Here is an 18680-nt window from a genome sequence, read left to right on the forward strand (position 1 = left end):
TACATGAACCAACGTGACATATCAAGAACTCGAGACCTGTTGAACCGATGGTAATATGTAATATAGTGAAACTTCTACTTATCTTAACTCTCTTCACGCGGGTGTCGACTGCAGACGACATGTTTCAATTTTTTTTTTTTTTTCAAAAATTTCAGAAATGTACATTTTCATGACCATATTTGGAAGCAGCATGACAAATGCATTAAAATGAGTACAAACAAGCCTAGTATTGGTTCAGTAGTTGTTAAGATAGCTCTTGATATTTAGAGAAAATATTTCAAAACTTCAACTTTTTCCGTTGAAGCGCATGGCTAGCACGCAGAGCATTAAAGAGTTGTTTTCACACTGCTATTGTGAACTTTTGAAGGAAATGGTGATGGAAGGAATATTGAATATGCAGCTGAACCTCTGCCTTTACATTGCAGAAATTATAAGCAGCATGTAGGCCTACATAATAATAATCAGGTTTCTAAACTATTACACGTATATTACCAAATTATTTAAATGTATAATCAAAGTAGACGATTCTGCAACACACAGTGGTATATATATATATATATATATATATTATGTATTATTTAACGTACTAACATCTCAGGAACAAAGTTATAAATGTTATATCATACTGAAATAAAAATTTACTAACGTATTCTAAAAGAATACCCATATTTCATATTATTGTATGATGGTGTATAATTGCTGTATGCATGTGAGTTTGCGTAATAAACTGATAATTGAAATTATGATAATGCTACCAGTAAATATGATAAGGATAATGAACTGAGTGCAATGCATTCGTCAAGATAATCGCACGCGCCGTGGAGTTATTGCATTTAGCTTGAGAGCCGATAGGCTCGAAAGCTAAATGCAATAACTCCATGGCAAGTGCAATTATCTTGACGAATGCATTTGCACGAGTACATTATCCGTCATACACTTTGAGTGTAGGCCTATTAAAACAATAGGCAATATTAATTGCTGCATTCATTATATTAGTTTTAATATTAGGAAAATATCTTACATTTTAAAAACACCGTCAGGACATTGACCAGCTACGTAGCATTTAACTGGTAAAGAAAATCAATCCCTGTAATCAATGGTATCGATTGCGCCATACGTCATACTTAGGTAACTTATTCACGCATTGACTTGACTTTATGTTGTGATCATTTAATATCGTGGTTTCGAACACAGAGAGCACTGAACCAGTTGGAAACGATCGATTTAGATGTCAGACTAGTACTACGGTGAATATCAACTGGACTTTATAGCTCTATAATTTGAACTACTTATATTAAAACACACGACATTGGGATTTAACAATTTGTTCAGTATTATCATAGGCCTTCAAACACATGTGTTTGAAGGCCTATGGTACTATAAAGCATGATCATGATATTATGCGCTAGTGTGTGTTTCCCGGGCCCGGCTATGTTATTTTAGATATAGGCCTACATGTATTTCATTTGTAAAATGCTGAATATTTTGCAATGGTGTCATCTTGTATAATTATGATCCACCTGTTTTTGGCCCTTTTTAATTAATAGAAGCTCGATTATTCTCATTTGATGTTTGATTTATTTGAGGTCATTAATCATAATTTATGACAATGATATTTGCAAGGGTGCAACTCTACTAGTCTTATTACAAGACTGCCCTATCCCAACCCTAAACCCTAATCCTAAACTCCGTAAACGAGGACTGGACTCAAGTCTAGCGAGTTGCACCTTATTCGGTAATTGTACACTATTATAGAACACCGTTTGTAACTATACCATTTTAACACCACAGAATGTATATTCGTACTTTTTTGTTGGTATATATATCGAACAGACAATTATATAGTTATGTGATCTCTGTGTCTGCGCCACCTAACTCTACTTAATGGTTATGTGAAAGTAGTATTTCTAGTATTTGAGCGTGCACGTATTATCTAGAATCTATTGTTTAGCGTGCAGGTTTTAGATAATGCATTGTTTAGCGTGCAGGTTTATATAATTTGGGCTGTGAAGGGTAGTTCGCGAAAATAATGCACAGGAGAAGAATACATAACGATGAATAGAAACGGGCACTAGAAGTGTATGGTAAAATAAAGTCGTTTTCAAAATTCCATACAAGTGAAGAAAAAGGTATACGAAGAAAAGAAGAAGCGAAATAGAAGAACAAAATAAAATATTACAGCACAATTACCAAAGCCAAAAATGTGCCCAGATTCACATTAAAATTGTCACAATATGCAATTACTCGAATGTAAGTTCATACGTGCTGGTAATAAACAATTTCCAAAAGTTTCAACCAAGGTCGTATTTATATTTAATACCATGCTAAATTTTATTTACTGCCCAAGTTAAAATTTAGAAATAGGGCGAAAATGTTAACGACAGGTTCCAAGAAAAAATACCAAGCAAAGAAGTGGAATTTAGCTAGTGCTACTCTCTCACAGCTAGTGCCTCACACTCACAGTTATCAGAGATCACAGTCCTCATCATGCCGAAATAGCTCAGTTGGGAGAGCGTTAGACTGAAGTTCTAAAGGTCCCTGGTTGAAATCCGGAGAGTTCGCTTGAACTCTGAACTGAATAAATTTTGAAGGTGGACCACATCGACTTTGGGCCCCCTGAAAATGTTGAATTTGCAATAAATTTCATCTTCGTGAGGGCGCTGTTCCAAATGTAAATGAGTTGTGACCTCAATTTTTTGGATATGCATTGTATTTATCCTATATATAGCATCAGTGATAACAAAAAATAATTAATCTGACAAAAATTGTGAATTTAGGGGGGCTAAACTTGCCAGTTTACAAAACATTACATTTTTTCTTAAATGACCCCGTGACACAACGCGCAATTACAGAATTTTTTTATTTTTTTATTTTTTGACAAATTATTGGGCATGCAGTTAGTGTGTGTACAAAGTTTCAGACCTCTCTCTCTCATTTAATAAAGAAGGCACAGACTCCCAAAGATGAAATTTATTTAAAGGGCAACTTTTGGGTCCAAATTTAGACCCCCCTACTCCAACTTTAAATGGCTGCCACAGAAAATCCGTAAGAGCTACAGACCTCAAATTTACCAGGTTTTTAATATTTTTACAGGTACAACATATGACTAAAATATAAAGCAAATCTGAGGGGGTCAGGTGGGGCGACTCCTTGATTTCATATGGAGTGACCCATTCGCGAGTAAATTTGCTGATATGAGACAATTGAAATGTTTATGTAACATTATATGAAAAAAATCGACCTTGCCAGGACTCGAACCTGGAATCCCCTGATTCGTAGTCAGATGCCTTATCCATTGGGCCACAAGGCCGATGCTATTCCGTGAGTCCTAACTACCATTTGTGACGTAGTATATCGAAAGGAGACACTTTTTAGATAGGATCGTAAATGGAGAAATAGCAAAAAATTTGTAATGTTAATAATGTTTAAAATATTGTTCAATAGTTTCAGACCGGAATGTAACTGACATCTTGTATTTTTTCAGACATTTGTCAATGGCATTACTATTCTCAACATTGTCAATAATACTTTTAAAGGCCGATATCTCAAATTCCAATTTTGCAATACCCTAACTTATGAACTCCATGTCTTCGCTTAGGAAGGTTTATTTTTATTGGGAAAACGTTGCGGAGCAAAATATATCTATATTTAAGATAATACAAAACACTCAAAATTAATAGCCTGCCCAAAAGTGTCTCTTTTTGATATGCCATGTCACATCATTTTGATTCTTAACGACATGGCATGGCATAAAGTCACGAACAAATATGGAACATAGTGCCTCACACTCACAGTTATATATCAGAGAGGTCAAAATCATCATCATGCCGAAATAGCTCAGTTGGGTTTTTTTTTGTTTATGAGGCAATTGAAATGTTTATGTAACATTATATGAAAAAAAAATCGACCTTGCCAGGACTCGAACCTGGAATCCCCTGATTCGTAGTCAGATGCCTTATCCATTGGGCCACAAGTCCGATGCTATCCCGTGGTCCTAACTACCATTTGTGACGTAGTATATCGAAAGGAGACACTTTTTAGATAGGATCGTAAATGGAGAAATAGCAAAAAATCTGCCCGGGTGTGATTTTGTCACAATTTGGGTTTGTTGGAAATTTGTAATGTTATTAATGTTTAAAATATTGTTCAATAGTTTCAGACCGGAATGTAATTGACATCTTGTATTTTTTCAGACATTTGTCAATGGCATTACTATTCTCAACATTGTCAATAATACTTTTAAAGGCCGATATCTCAAATTCCAATTTTGCAATACCATAACTTATGAACTCAATGCCTTCGCTTAGGAAGGTTTATTTTATTGGGAAAACGAAGATATGCAAAACACTCAAAATTAATAGCATGCCCAAAGGTGTCTCTTTTTGATATGCCATGTCACATCATTTTGATTCTTAACGACATGGCATAAAGTCACGAACAAATGAAGAGCTTATTTCCAAACCGTGAGTCCACAAGATTCACTTTGAAGAAAATCAGGAATTTTCTTTATGGCAATGAAAAAAAGTTCGATTTCTATAAAATTACAGTGAAGTGAAGGTGACATATCAGGACCATAAAAACATGTTAAGTTAAAATCTAGAGACTTTTGATTTTTTTTTAATGAATTAATTTGTTTTAAAAATAGCTTGGACTTAACACGTTTTGACACAAAACGCAATTTCTGGCATGGACTTAACACATTTTGACACAAAACATGGTATCTGTAACACAGAACTAACCATATTTTTCTCAAACTAGTCTTAAAAGATAACAAATTTATTAAAAACATACAAAATGTGATTCTCTCTACTATAAAAGATAATTTTTCCACAAAACACCTTGCATCTCGAACCCCCTCCTGCTGCCCATTTTTTTACCAAAATTCGACGTTTAAAATAGTTCAAAATTCAAAACTTAGTTGAATTGCATTTCTCAGAATTAAATAAACATCATTTCACTGACAATAAGTGATGACCTGAAATATCCACTTGTTTTATCACATTATCACAAATATTTCCCCCTCCCCATGCTGCCACCCTAATCTCATATTGACAGTCGTAAGTTTTAAGTCCTAAGTTTTTTTATACCTTTAACTTTAAAATTATATCTTGAATTTAGTAGCACATTTTGATAATCATACAAAATAATAATATCAAAAACTAACTCTACCACCATCCTCTAACATTAATTCTACCATCACAGCCTCTCCCTCTCCCCCTTCCCACCCTATTCATGTCTTTCTCGAGGTATCTATCAAATATTTCAGAAATCCCATACAAACTAAGCCTACTAATATAAAACAAAAACAACAACAACAACTTTTCATACAGACCAAATTCATGTATACTAGTCTCAGGACCAAACAAAAACTTTGGCGATTAGCTATTGGAAGCCCTATGCCGTGCTACTTGCCTACAAGCTGCCCACAAGGGCAGTGTTCGTGGACTTAACACAGTTTGCTACAAAACTGGATTGGACTTAACACGTTTTGGACAAAAATCAATACTTTGTGTGTCAATATTTCGGAACTTGACTAATTTTGGGAAAAAACAAACACATTGCTGGATAGCCCTAGTTACTCACTACCCATTTTCATCAAAAACTCAATTTTGAAGGTGGGTGGACTTAACACGGTTTGGAAATAAGCTCTTCAAAATGGAACATAGTGCCTCACACTCACAGTTATATATCAGAGAGGTCACCATCATCATCATGCCGAAATAGCTCAGTTGGGAGAGCGTTAGACTGAAGATCTAAAGGTCCCTGGTTCAAATCCGGAGAGTTCGCTTGAGCTCTGAACTGTCCCGGGTTTCGGCAGTTATTTTTCTGCTTCGCTTTTGTATTATACTACTGCTAATAATATTTTATAACTATTTTAACTGTTTTTTTGTGGGTTTTTTTGTGTTGTTTTTGTCGTTGTTTGTTTACTTTTTTGGTATTTTGTTAACAATTATTTCCTTTTGGTATACTACCCATTTAAAATATTTCTCATATTTAAAGCCATATTGGTAACTTAAATATCCTGTAAAAGACAAAAGTGCCCAAATCAAAATATTTGTAGTCACAAGTCAGTTACGCTGGTACACGATTTAGGCACTTGATAACACAACTACATGACTATTATTTCATCTATCCTACTTATTTCGGCCACAAATGGGTACATTTCTAATGGTAAAAAGTAATATAATTTTTTAATTTGTTGATGAGGCAATTGAAATGTTTATGTAACATTATATGAAAATAAAATCGACCTTGCCAGGACTCGAACCTGGAATCCCCTGATTCGTAGTCAGATAGATGCCTTATCCATTGGGCCACAAGGCCGATGCTATTCCGTGAGTCCTACCTACCATTTGTGACGTAGTATATCGAAAGGAGACAATTTTTAGATAGGATCGTAAATGGAGAAATAGCAAAAATCTGCCCGGGTGTGATTTTGTCACAATTTGGGTTTGTTGGAAATTTGTAATGTTAATAATGTTTAAAATATTATTCAATAGTTTCAGACCGGAATGTAACTGACATCTTGTATTTTTTCAGACATTTTTCAATGGCATTACTATTCTCAACATTGTCAATAATACTTTTAAAGGCCGATATCTCAAAATCCAATTTTGCAATACCATAACTTATGAACTCAATGCCTTCGCTTAGGAAGGTTTATTTTTATTGGGAAAACGAAGATATGCAAAACACTCAAAATTAATAGCCTGCCCAAAGGTGTCTCTTTTTGATATGCCATGTCACATCATTTTGATTCTTAACGACATGGCATAAAGTCACGAACAAATTAAGAGCTTATTTCCAAACCGTGTTAAGTCCACAAGATTCACTTTGAAGAAAATCAGGAATTTTCTTTATGGCAATGAAAAAAAGTTCGATTTCTATAAAATTACAGTGAAGTGAAGGTGACATATATAGGACCATAAAAACATGTTAAGTTAAAATCTAGAGACTTTTGATTTTTTTTAATGAATTAATTTGTTTTAAAAATAGCTTGGACTTAACACGTTTTGACACAAAACGCAATTTCTGGCATGGACTTAACACATTTTGACACAAAACATGGTATCTGTAACACAGAACTAACCATATTTTTCTCAAACTAGTCTTAAAAGATAACAAATTTATTAAAAACATACAAAATGTGATTCTCTCTACTATAAAACACAATTTTTCCACAAAACACCTTGCATCTCGAACCCCCTCCTGCTGCCCATTTTTTACCAAAATTCGACGTTTAAAATAGTTCAAAATTCAAAACTTAGTTGAATTGTATTTCTCAGAATTGAATAAACATCATTTCACTGACAATAAGTGATGACCTGAAATATCCACTTGTTTTATCACATTATCACAAATATTTCCCCCTCCCCCATGCTGCCACCCTAATCTCATATTGACAGTCGTAAGTTTTTAAGTCCTAAGTTTTTTTTATACCTTTAACTTTAAAATTATATCTTGAATTTAGTAGCACATTTTGATAATCATACAAAATAATAATATCAAAAACTAACTCTACCACCATCCTCTAACATTAATTCTACCATCACAGCCTCTCCCTCCCCTTCCCACCCTATTCATGTCTTTCTCGAGGTATCTATCAAATATTTCAGAAATCCCATACAAACTAAGCCTACTAATATAAAACAAAAACAACAACAACAACTTTTCATACAGACCAAATTCATGTATCAGGACCAAACAAGAACTTTGGCGATTAGCTATTGGAAGCCCTATGCCGTGCTACTTGCCTACAAGCTGCCCACAAGGGCAGTGTTCGTGGACTTAACACAGTTTGCTACAAAACTGGATTGGACTTAACACGTTTTGGAAAAAAATCAATACTTTGTGTGTCAATATTTCGGAACTTGACTAATTTTGGGAAAAACAAACACATTGCTGGATAGCCCTAGTTACTCACTACCCATTTTCATCAAAAACTCAATTTTGAAGGTGGGTGGACTTAACACGGTTTGGAAATAAGCTCTTCAAAATGGAACATAGTGCCTCACACTCACAGTTATATATCAGAGAGGTCACCATCATCATCATGCCGAAATAGCTCAGTTGGGAGAGCGTTAGACTGAAGATCTAAAGGTCCCTGGTTCAAATCCGGAGAGTTCGCTTGAGCTCTGAACTGTCCCGGTTTCGGCAGTTATTTTCTGCTTCGCTTTTGTATTATACTACTGCTAATAATATTTTATAACTATTTTAACTGTTTTTTGTGGGTTTTTTGTGTTGTTTTTGTCGTTGTTTGTTTTCTTTTTTGGTATTTTGTTAACAATTATTTCCTTTTGGTATACTACCCATTAAAAATATTTCTCATATTTAAAGCCATATTGGTAACTTAAATATCCTGTAAAAGACAAAAGTGCCCAAATCAAAATATTTGTAGTCACAAGTCAGTTACGCTGGTACACGATTTAGGCACTTGATAACACAACTACATGACTATTATTTCATCTATCCTACTTATTTCGGCCACAAATGGGTACATTTCTAATGGTAAAAAGTAATATAATTTTTTAATTTGTTGATGAGGCAATTGAAATGTTTATGTAACATTATATGAAAATAAAATCGACCTTGCCAGGACTCGAACCTGGAATCCCCTGATTCGTAGTCAGATAGATGCCTTATCCATTGGGCCACAAGGCCGATGCTATTCCGTGAGTCCTACCTACCATTTGTGACGTAGTATATCGAAAGGAGACAATTTTTAGATAGGATCGTAAATGGAGAAATAGCAAAAAATCTGCCCGGGTGTGATTTTGTCACAATTTGGGTTTGTTGGAAATTTGTAATGTTAATAATGTTTAAAATATTATTCAATAGTTTCAGACCGGAATGTAACTGACATCTTGTATTTTTTCAGACATTTTCAATGGCATTACTATTCTCAACATTGTCAATAATACTTTTAAAGGCCGATATCTCAAAATCCAATTTTGCAATACCATAACTTATGAACTCAATGCCTTCGCTTAGGAAGGTTTATTTTATTGGGAAAACGAAGATATGCAAAACACTCAAAATTAAGGTGTCTCTTTTTGATATGCCATGTCACATCATTTTGATTCTTAACGACATGGCATAAAGTCACGAACAAATTAAGAGCTTATTTCCAAACCGTGTTAAGTCCACAAGATTCACTTTGAAGAAAATCAGAATTTTCTTTATGGCAATGAAAAAAGTTCGATTTCTATAAAATTACAGTGAAGTGAAGGTGACATATATAGGACCATAAAACATGTTAAGTTAAAATCTAGAGACTTTTGATTCTTTTTTAATGAATTAATTTGTTTTAAAAATAGCTTGGACTTAACACGTTTTGACACAAAACGCAATTTCTGGCATGGACTTAACACATTTTGACACAAAAAATGGTATCTGTAACACAGAACTAACCATATTTTTCTCAAACTAGTCTTAAAAGATAACAAATTTATTAAAAACATACAAAATGTGATTCTCTCTACTATAAAACACAATTTTGCCACAAAACACCTTGCATCTCGAACCCCCTCCTGCTGCCCATTTTTTACCAAAATTCGACGTTTAAAATAGTTCAAAATTCAAAACTTAGTTGAATTGTATTTCTCAGAATTGAATAAACATCATTTCACTGACAATAAGTGATGACCTGAAATATCCACTTGTTTTATCACATTATCACAAATATTTCCCCCTCCCCCATGCTGCCACCCTAATCTCATATTGACAGTCCTAAGTTTTTAAGTCCTAAGTTTTTTTTATACCTTTAACTTTAAAATTATATCTTGAATTTAGTAGCACATTTTGATAATCATACAATATAATAATATCAAAAACTAACTCTACCACCATCCTCTAACATTAATTCTACCATCACAGCCTCTCCCTCTCCCCTTCCCACCCTATTCATGTCTTTCTCGAGGTATCTATCAAATATTTCAGAAATCCCATACAAACTAAGCCTACTAATATAAAACAAAAACAACAACAACAACTTTTCATACAGACCAAATTCATGTATACTAGTCTCAGGACCAAACAAGAACTTTGGCGATTAGCTATTGGAAGCCCTATGCCGTGCTACTTGTTTACAAGCTGCCCACAAGGGCAGTGTTCGTGGACTTAACACAGTTTGCTACAAAACTGGATTGGACTTAACACGTTTTGGAAAAAAATCAATACTTTGTGTGTCAATATTTCGGAACTCGTAATGTTAATAATGTTTAAAATATTATTCAATAGTTTCAGACCGGAATGTAACTGACATCTTGTATTTTTTCAGACATTTTTCAATGGCATTACTATTCTCAACATTGTCAATAATACTTTTAAAGGCCGATATCTCAAAATCCAATTTTGCAATACCATAACTTATGAACTCAATGCCTTCGCTTAGGAAGGTTTATTTTTATTGGGAAAACGAAGATATGCAAAACACTCAAAATTAAGGTGTCTCTTTTTGATATGCCATGTCACATCATTTTGATCCTTAACGACATGGCATAAAGTCACGAACAAATTAAGAGCTTATTTCCAAACCGTGTTAAGTCCACAAGATTCACTTTGAAGAAAATCAGGAATTTTCTTTATGGCAATGAAAAAAAGTTCGATTTCTATAAAATTACAGTGAAGTGAAGGTGACATATATAGGACCATAAAACATGTTAAGTTAAAATCTAGAGACTTTTGATTTTTTTTTAATGAATTAATTTGTTTTAAAAATAGCTTGACTTAACACGTTTTGACACAAAACGCAATTTCTGGCATGGACTTAACACATTTTGACACAAAAATGGTATCTGTAACACAGAACTAACCATATTTTTCTCAAACTAGTCTTAAAAGATAACAAATTTATTAAAAACATACAAAATGTGATTCTCTCTACTATAAAACACAATTTTTCCACAAAACACCTTGCATCTCGAACCCCCTCCTGCTGCCCATTTTTTTACCAAAATTCGACGTTTAAAATAGTTCAAAATTCAAAACTTAGTTGAATTGTATTTCTCAGAATTGAATAAACATCATTTCACTGACAATAAGTGATGACCTGAAATATCCACTTGTTTTATCACATTATCACAAATATTTCCCCTCCCCCCATGCTGCCACCCTAATCTCATATTGACAGTCGTAAGTTTTTAAGTCCTAAGTTTTTTTATACCTTTAACTTTAAAATTATATCTTGAATTTAGTAGCACATTTTGATAATCATACAATATAATAATATCAAAAACTAACTCTACCACCATCCTCTAACATTAATTCTACCATCACAGCCTCTCCCTCTCCCCCTTCCCACCTGCGCCCTATTCATGTCTTTCTCGAGGTATCTATCAAATATTTCAGAAATCCCATACAAACTAAGCCTACTAATATAAAACAAAAACAACAACAACAACTTTTCATACAGACCAAATTCATGTATACTAGTCTCAGGACCAAACAAGAACTTTGGCGATTAGCTATTGGAAGCCCTATGCCGTGCTACTTGCCTACAAGCTGCCCACAAGGGCAGTGTTCGTGGACTTAACACAGTTTGCTACAAAACTGGATTGGACTTAACACGTTTTGGAAAAAAATCAATACTTTGTGTGTCAATATTTCGAACTTGACTAATTTTGGGAAAAAACAAACACATTACTGGATAGCCCTAGTTACTCACTACCCATTTTCATCAAAAACTCAATTTTGAAGGTGGGTGGACTTAACACGGTTTGGAAATAAGCTCTTCAAATATGGAACATAGTGCCTCACACTCACAGTTATATATCAGAGAGGTCACCATCATCATCATGCCGAAATAGCTCAGTTGGGAGAGCGTTAGACTGAAGATCTAAAGGTCCCTGGTTCAAATCCGGAGAGTTCGCTTGAGCTCTGAACTGTCCCGGGTTTCGGCAGTTATTTTCTGCTTCGCTTTTGTATTATACTACTGCTAATAATATTTTATAACTATTTTAACTGTTTTTTTGTGGGTTTTTTGTGTTGTTTTTGTCGTTGTTTGTTTTCTTTTTTGGTATTTTGTTAACAATTATATCCTTTTGGTATACCTACCCATTAAAAATATTTCTCATATTTAAAGCCATATTGGTAACTTAAATATCCTGTAAAAGACAAAAGTGCCCAAATCAAAATATTTGTAGTCACAAGTCAGTTACGCTGGTACACGATTTAGGCACTTGATAACACAACTACATGACTATTATTTCATCTATCCTACTTATTTCGGCCACAAATGGGTACATTTCTAATGGTAAAAAGTAATATAATTTTTTAATTTGTTGATGAGGCAATTGAAATGTTTATGTAACATTATATGAAAATAAAATCGACCTTGCCAGGACTCGAACCTGGAATCCCCTGATTCGTAGTCAGATGCCTTATCCATTGGGCCACAAGGCCGATGCTATTCCGTGAGTCCTAACTACCATTTGTGACGTAGTATATCGAAAGGAGACACTTTTTAGATAGGATCGTAAATGGAGAAATAGCAAAAAATCTGCCCGGGTGTGATTTTGTCACAATTTGGGTTTGTTGGAAATTTGTAATGTTAATAATGTTTAAAATATTGTTCAATAGTTTCAGACCGGAATGTAACTGACATCTTGTATTTTTTCAGACATTTTTCAATGGCATTACTATTCTCAACATTGTCAATAATACTTTTAAAGGCCGATATCTCAAATTCCAATTTTGCAATACCATAACTTATGAACTCAATGCCTTCGCTTAGGAAGGTTTATTTTTATTGGGAAAACGAAGATATGCAAAACACTCAAAATTAATAGCCTTCCCAAAGGTGTCTCTTTTTGATATGCCATGTCACATCATTTTGATTCTTAACGACATGGCATAAAGTCACGAACAAATACGGAACATAGTGCCTCACACTCACAGTTATATATCAGAGAGGTCACCATCATCATCATGCCGAAATAGCTCAGTTGGGAGAGCGTTAGACTGAAGATCTAAAGGTCCCTGGTTCAAATCCGGAGAGTTCGCTTGAGCTCTGAACTGTCCCGGGTTTCGGCAGTTATTTTTCTGCTTCGCTTTTGTATTATACTACTGCTAATAATATTTTATAACTATTTTAACTGTTTGGTTTTTTTTGGGTTTTTTTTTGGTTTTTTTGTCGTTGTTTGTTTTCTTTTTGGTATTTTGTTAACAATTATATCCTTTTGGTATACCTACCCATTTAAAATATTTCTCATATTTAAAGCCATATTGGTAACTTAAATATCCTGTAAAAGACAAAAGTGCCCAAATCAAAATATTTGTAGTCACAAGTCAGATACGCTGGTACACGATTTAGGCACTTGATAACACAACTACATAACTATTATTTCATCTATCCTACTTATTTCGGCCACAAATGGGTACATTTCTAATGGTAAAAAGTAATATAATTTTTTAATTTGTTGATGAGGCAATTGAAATGTTTATGTAACATTATATGAAAAAAAATCGACCTTGCCAGGACTCGAACCTGGAATCCCCTGATTCGTAGTCAGATGCCTTATCCATTGGGCCACAAGGCCGATGCTATTCCGTGAGTCCTAACTACCATCTGTGATGTAGTATATCGAAAGGAGACACTTTTTAAATCTCAAATTCCAATTTTGCAATACCCTAACTTATGAACTCAATGTCTTCGCTTAGGAAGGTTTATTTTTATTGGGAAAACGTTGCGGAGCAAAATATCTCTATGTTTAAGATATGCAAAACACTCAAAATTAATAGCCTGCCCAAAAGTGTCTCTTTTTGATATGCCATGTCACATCATTTTGATTCTTAACGACATGGCATAAAGTCACGAACAAATATGGATAAAGGTGCGATGATGGTTATTTAGCGCGTTAGCGCTGCTCACTAGCAAAATTGCAAATTGCGCGGTATTTGCAATTTTCTGTTTTTTCCACGTTAATAGCGCTAATATCGCCGATAGCGTGATAATAGCAAACCTCTGCTATTTCGTGCTAATTGTGGTGAACCAATTGCGCGCTATTACCAAAAGTCCTAAAACTGTTCTCGGCAAGGTAAGTGATATTAGCGCTAATATCGTTAATAGCGGCCATTAGCGTAATGCGTGCTATTAGCGCTATTAGCGTGAGTCGTGCTATTTTCATCACTAACGCTATTAGCACTCATTAGCATGTCACTTGCGAAAGTTCTAAAAATGCTCTCAATAGCGTAAGGTTTGCTACTACGCTATTAGCACTAATAGTGCTAATAGCACTCATTAGCGTGAGATACGCTATTAGCGCTAATAGCGAAATGCGTGTTATTAGGGCTATTAGTGCTAATAGCGCTAATAGCACTCATTAGCATCAGATGCGCTATTAGCGCTAATAGCGTAAGGCATGGTATTAGCGCTAATAGCGACAGGTATGCTAATAACGATATTATATCTTCTACGGATGGTAGGTGCTATTAGCGCTATTAGCGCTAATAGCGCTAATAGTACTCATTAGCATGAGATGTGCTATTAGCGCTAATAGCGTAAGGCATGCTATTAGCGCTATTAGCGCTAATACCGACATGTATGCTAATAACGATATTATAACTCATTGTATTATGTGCCAAATTGTTTATTTTCTGCGAATGGTAGACGCTATTAGCGCTAATAGCACTAATAGCACTCATTAGCGCGAGGTGCGCTATTAGCGCTAATAACGTAAGGTGTGCTACTAGCGCTATTAGTGCTAATAGCGTAGTGTGTGCTAATAGCGATATTAGCGCTCATTAGTGTATCGTTTGCAAATTTTAAAATTGACCATTTTCTACGGATGGTAGGTGCTATTAGCGCTATTAGCGCTAATAGCGCTAATATCACTCATTAGCGTGAGAGGTGCTATTAGCGCTAATAGCCTAAGGCGTGCAATTAGCGCTATTAACGCTAATACCGACAGGTATGCTAATAACGATATTATATTTTCTACGGATGGTAGGTGCTAGCGCTAATAGCACTCATTAGCATGAGATGCGCCATTAGCGCTGATAGCGTAAGGCATGCTATTAGCGCTATTAGCGCTAATACCGACAGATATGCTAATAACGATATTATGACTCATTGTATTATGTGCCAAATTGTTCATTTTCTGCGAATGGTAGACGCTATTAGCGCTAATAGCACTAATAGCACTCATTAGCGCGAGGTGCGCTATTAGCGCTAATAGCGTAAGGTGTGCTAATAGCGTAGTGTGTGCTAATAGCGATATTAGCGCTCATTAGTGTATCGTTTGCAAATTTTAAAATTGACCATTTTCTACGGATGGTAGGTGCTAGCGCTAATAGCACTCATTAGCGTGAGATGTGCTATTAGCGCTAATAGCGTAAGGCGTGCTATTAGCGCTATTAGAGACAGGTATGCTAATAACCATTTTACAACTCATTGTATTATATGCCAAATTGTTCACTTTCGGCAAATGGTAGACGCTATTATCTCTATTAGCGCTAATAGCGTAGTGTGTGCTAATAGCGATATTAGCGCTCATTAGTGTATCGTTTGCAAGGCCGCAGGGCCGGCAGGCCTGAGGCAGGAGACTCCCATACGACAACTAAACACTCTAAGTGAGTTCCAATATAAAAGGGCCCCGCAGGGCAACAAAGCTAGTGTGACCACTGTCGTCACCATCAACAAAAAACATCAAGGCCGCAGGGCCAGCAGGCCCGAGGCCGCAGACTCCCATACGACAACTTAACACTCCAAGTGAGTTCCAATATAAATAGGCCCCACAGGGCAAGAAACTTAGTGTGACTGCTGTCCCCAACATCAACAAAAAACATCAAGGCCGCAGGGCCGACAGGCCCGAGGCCGGTGACTCCCATACGACAACTAAACACTCCAAAAGAGTTCCAATATAAAAGGGCCCGCATGGTAAGAAAGCTAGTGTCACCGCTGTCCCTACCATCAACAAAAAACATCAAGGCCGCTGGGCCGGCAGGCCCGAGGCCGGTGACTCCCATACGACAACTAAACACTCCAAGTGAGTTCCAATATAAAAGGGCCCCGCAGGGCAAGAAATTTAGTGTGACCGCTGTCCCCAACATCAACAAAAAACATCAAGGCCGCAGGGCCGGCAGGCCCGAGGCCGGTGACTCCCATACGACAACTAAACACTCCAAGTGAGTTCCAATATAAAAGGGCCCCGCAGGGCAAGAAATTTAGTGTTACCGCTGTCCCCAACATCAACAAAAAACATCAAGGCCGCAGGGCCGGCAGGCCCGAGGCCGGAGACTCCCATACGACAACTAAGCACTCCAAGTGAGTTCAAATATAATAAGGCCCCACAGGGCAAGAAACTTAATATGACCACTGTCCCCAACATCAACAAAAAACATCAAGGCCGCAGGGCCGGCAGGCCTGAGGCCGGTGACTCCATACGACAACTAAACACTCCAAGTGAGTTCCAATATAAAAGGGCCCGCAGGGCAACAAAGCTAGTGTGACCGCTGTCCCCACCATCAACAAAAAACATCAAGACCGCAGGACCGGCAGGCCCGAGGCCGGAGACTCCCATACGACAACTAAATACTCCAAGTGACTTCAAATATAAAAGGGCCCCGCAGGGCAGGAAACTTAGTATGACCGCTGTCCCCGCCATCAGCAACAAACATCAAGGCCGCAGGGCCAGCAGGCCCGAGGCCGGTGACTACCATACGACAACTAAACACTCCAAGTGAGTTCCAATATAAAAGGGCCCCGCAGGGCAACAAAGCTAGTGTGACCGCTGTCCCCACCATCAACAACAAACATCAAGGCCGCAGAGCCGGCAGGCCCGAGGCCGGTGACTCCCATACGACAACTAAACACTCCAAATGAGTTCCAATATAAAAGGGCCCCGCAACGCAAGAAATTTAGTGTGACCGCTGTCATGTCCCCAACATCAACAAAAAACATCAAGGCCGAAGGGCCGGCAGGCCCAAGGCCGGTGACTCCCATACGACAACTAAACACTCCAAGTGAGTTCCAATATAAAAGGGCCCCGCAGGGCAAGAAAGCTAGTGTGACCGCTGTCCCCACCATCAACAAAAATATTAAGGCCGCAGGTCCGGCAGGGCCGAGGCCGGAGACTCCCATACGACACCTAAACACTCCAAGTGAGTTCAAATATAATAAGGCCCCGCAGGGCAAGAAACTTAGTAAGACCACTGTCCCCATCATCAGCAACAAACATCAAGGCCGCAGGGCCGGCAGGCCCGAGGCCGGTGACTCCCATACGACAACTAAACACTCCAAGTGAGTCCCAATATAAAAGGGCCCCGCACGGCAACAAAGCTAGTGTGACCCCGTCCCCACCATCAACAAAAACATCAAGGCCGCAGGACCGGCAGGCCCGAGGCCGGAGACTCCCATACGACAACTAAATACTCCAAGTGACTTCAAATATAAAAAGGGCCCCGCAGGGCAGGAAACTTAGTATGACCGCTGTCCCCGCCATCAGCAACAAACATCAAGGCCGCAGGGCCGGCAGGCCTGAGGCCGGTGACTCCATACGACAACTAAACACTCCAAGTGAGTTCCAATATAAAAGGGCCCCGCAGGGCAACAAAGCTAGTGTGACCGCTGTCCCCACCATCAACAACAAACATCAAGGCCGCAGGCCCGAGGCTCCCATACGACACTCTAAGTGACTTCAATTAATATAAAAGGGCCCCGCAGGGCAAGAAACTTAGTATGACCGCTGTCCCCGCCATCAGCAACAAACATCAAGGCCGCAGGGCCGGCAGGCCCGAGGCCGGTGACTCCCATACGACAACTAAACACTCCAAGTGGTATTAGCGCTAATAGCACGCTTTCCCTAGACTTAGGGATCTTTTTAGATTTAGCACAATTGCATATGACGTGCTATTATTTGCTATTAGCGCTAATAGCTAATAGCACACTGTTCCTAGACTAAGAATCTTTTTGGATTTAGCACAATTGCATATGACGTGTTATTTATCGCTATTAGCGCTAATAGCACGCTTTCCCTAGACTTAAAATCTGTTAGATTTAGCACAATTGCATATGACGTGCTATTATTTGCTATTAGCGCTAATAGCGCTATTAGCGCTAATAGCGCTATTAGCGCTAATAGCACACTGTCCCTAGACTAAGAATCTTTTTAGATTTAGCAAAATTGCATATGACGTGCTATTAATTGCTATTAGCGCTAATAGCGCTATTAGCGCTAATAGCACGCTTTCCCTAGACTTACAATCTTTTTAGATTTAGCACACTTGCATATGACGTGCTATTATTTGCTATTAGCGCTTATAGCGCTATTAGCGCTAATAGCACGCTGTCTCTAGACTTAGAATATTTTTAGATTTAGCACAATTGCATATGTCGTGCTATTATTTGCTATTAGCGCTAATAGCGCTATTAGCGCTAATAGCACACTGTTCCTTAGACGTAGAGGCTTTTTAGATTTAGCACAATTGCATATGACGTGCTATTAATTGCTATTAGCGCTAATAGCGCTATTAGCGCTAATAGCACGCTTTCCCTAGATTTACAATCCTTTAGATTTAGCACAATTGCATATGATGTGCTATTATTTGCTATTAGCGCTAATAGCGCTATTAGCGCTAATAGCACGCTGTCTCTAGACTTAGAATATTTTTAGATTTAGCACAATTGCATATGACGTGCTATTATTTGCTATTAGCGCTAATAGCGCTAATAGCACGCTGTC

The 18680-nt window shown here is 37.2% G+C and overlaps 10 non-coding genes across 10 annotated transcripts; 4 read left to right on the forward strand and 6 right to left on the reverse strand.

Annotated features, from left to right (window-relative positions):
* Window positions 1–3237: 3237 nt before the first annotated feature.
* Trnar-acg (transfer RNA arginine (anticodon ACG)) lies at window positions 3238–3310 on the reverse strand. The gene has a single exon. It is a non-coding gene; the product is annotated as a tRNA-Arg (tRNA).
* Window positions 3311–3904: 594 nt separating this feature from the next.
* Trnar-acg (transfer RNA arginine (anticodon ACG)) lies at window positions 3905–3977 on the reverse strand. Its single transcript has one exon. It is a non-coding gene; the product is annotated as a tRNA-Arg (tRNA).
* Window positions 3978–5714: 1737 nt separating this feature from the next.
* Window positions 5715–5794, forward strand: Trnaf-gaa (transfer RNA phenylalanine (anticodon GAA)). The gene has a single exon. It is a non-coding gene; the product is annotated as a tRNA-Phe (tRNA).
* Window positions 5795–6247: 453 nt separating this feature from the next.
* On the reverse strand, window positions 6248–6324 carry Trnar-acg (transfer RNA arginine (anticodon ACG)). Its single transcript has one exon. It is a non-coding gene; the product is annotated as a tRNA-Arg (tRNA).
* Window positions 6325–8055: 1731 nt separating this feature from the next.
* Trnaf-gaa (transfer RNA phenylalanine (anticodon GAA)) lies at window positions 8056–8135 on the forward strand. Its single transcript has one exon. It is a non-coding gene; the product is annotated as a tRNA-Phe (tRNA).
* A 449-nt stretch (window positions 8136–8584) lies between these two features.
* On the reverse strand, window positions 8585–8661 carry Trnar-acg (transfer RNA arginine (anticodon ACG)). The gene has a single exon. It is a non-coding gene; the product is annotated as a tRNA-Arg (tRNA).
* Window positions 8662–11797: 3136 nt separating this feature from the next.
* On the forward strand, window positions 11798–11877 carry Trnaf-gaa (transfer RNA phenylalanine (anticodon GAA)). The gene has a single exon. It is a non-coding gene; the product is annotated as a tRNA-Phe (tRNA).
* Window positions 11878–12329: 452 nt separating this feature from the next.
* On the reverse strand, window positions 12330–12402 carry Trnar-acg (transfer RNA arginine (anticodon ACG)). The gene has a single exon. It is a non-coding gene; the product is annotated as a tRNA-Arg (tRNA).
* A 527-nt stretch (window positions 12403–12929) lies between these two features.
* On the forward strand, window positions 12930–13009 carry Trnaf-gaa (transfer RNA phenylalanine (anticodon GAA)). The gene has a single exon. It is a non-coding gene; the product is annotated as a tRNA-Phe (tRNA).
* Window positions 13010–13465: 456 nt separating this feature from the next.
* On the reverse strand, window positions 13466–13538 carry Trnar-acg (transfer RNA arginine (anticodon ACG)). The gene has a single exon. It is a non-coding gene; the product is annotated as a tRNA-Arg (tRNA).
* Between the last annotated feature and the right edge of the window lie 5142 nt (window positions 13539–18680).

The sequence above is a fragment of the Amphiura filiformis genome, chromosome 8 (genome assembly GCF_039555335.1).
Source record: "Amphiura filiformis chromosome 8, Afil_fr2py, whole genome shotgun sequence".
Lineage (NCBI taxonomy): Eukaryota > Metazoa > Echinodermata > Ophiuroidea > Amphilepidida > Amphiuridae > Amphiura > Amphiura filiformis.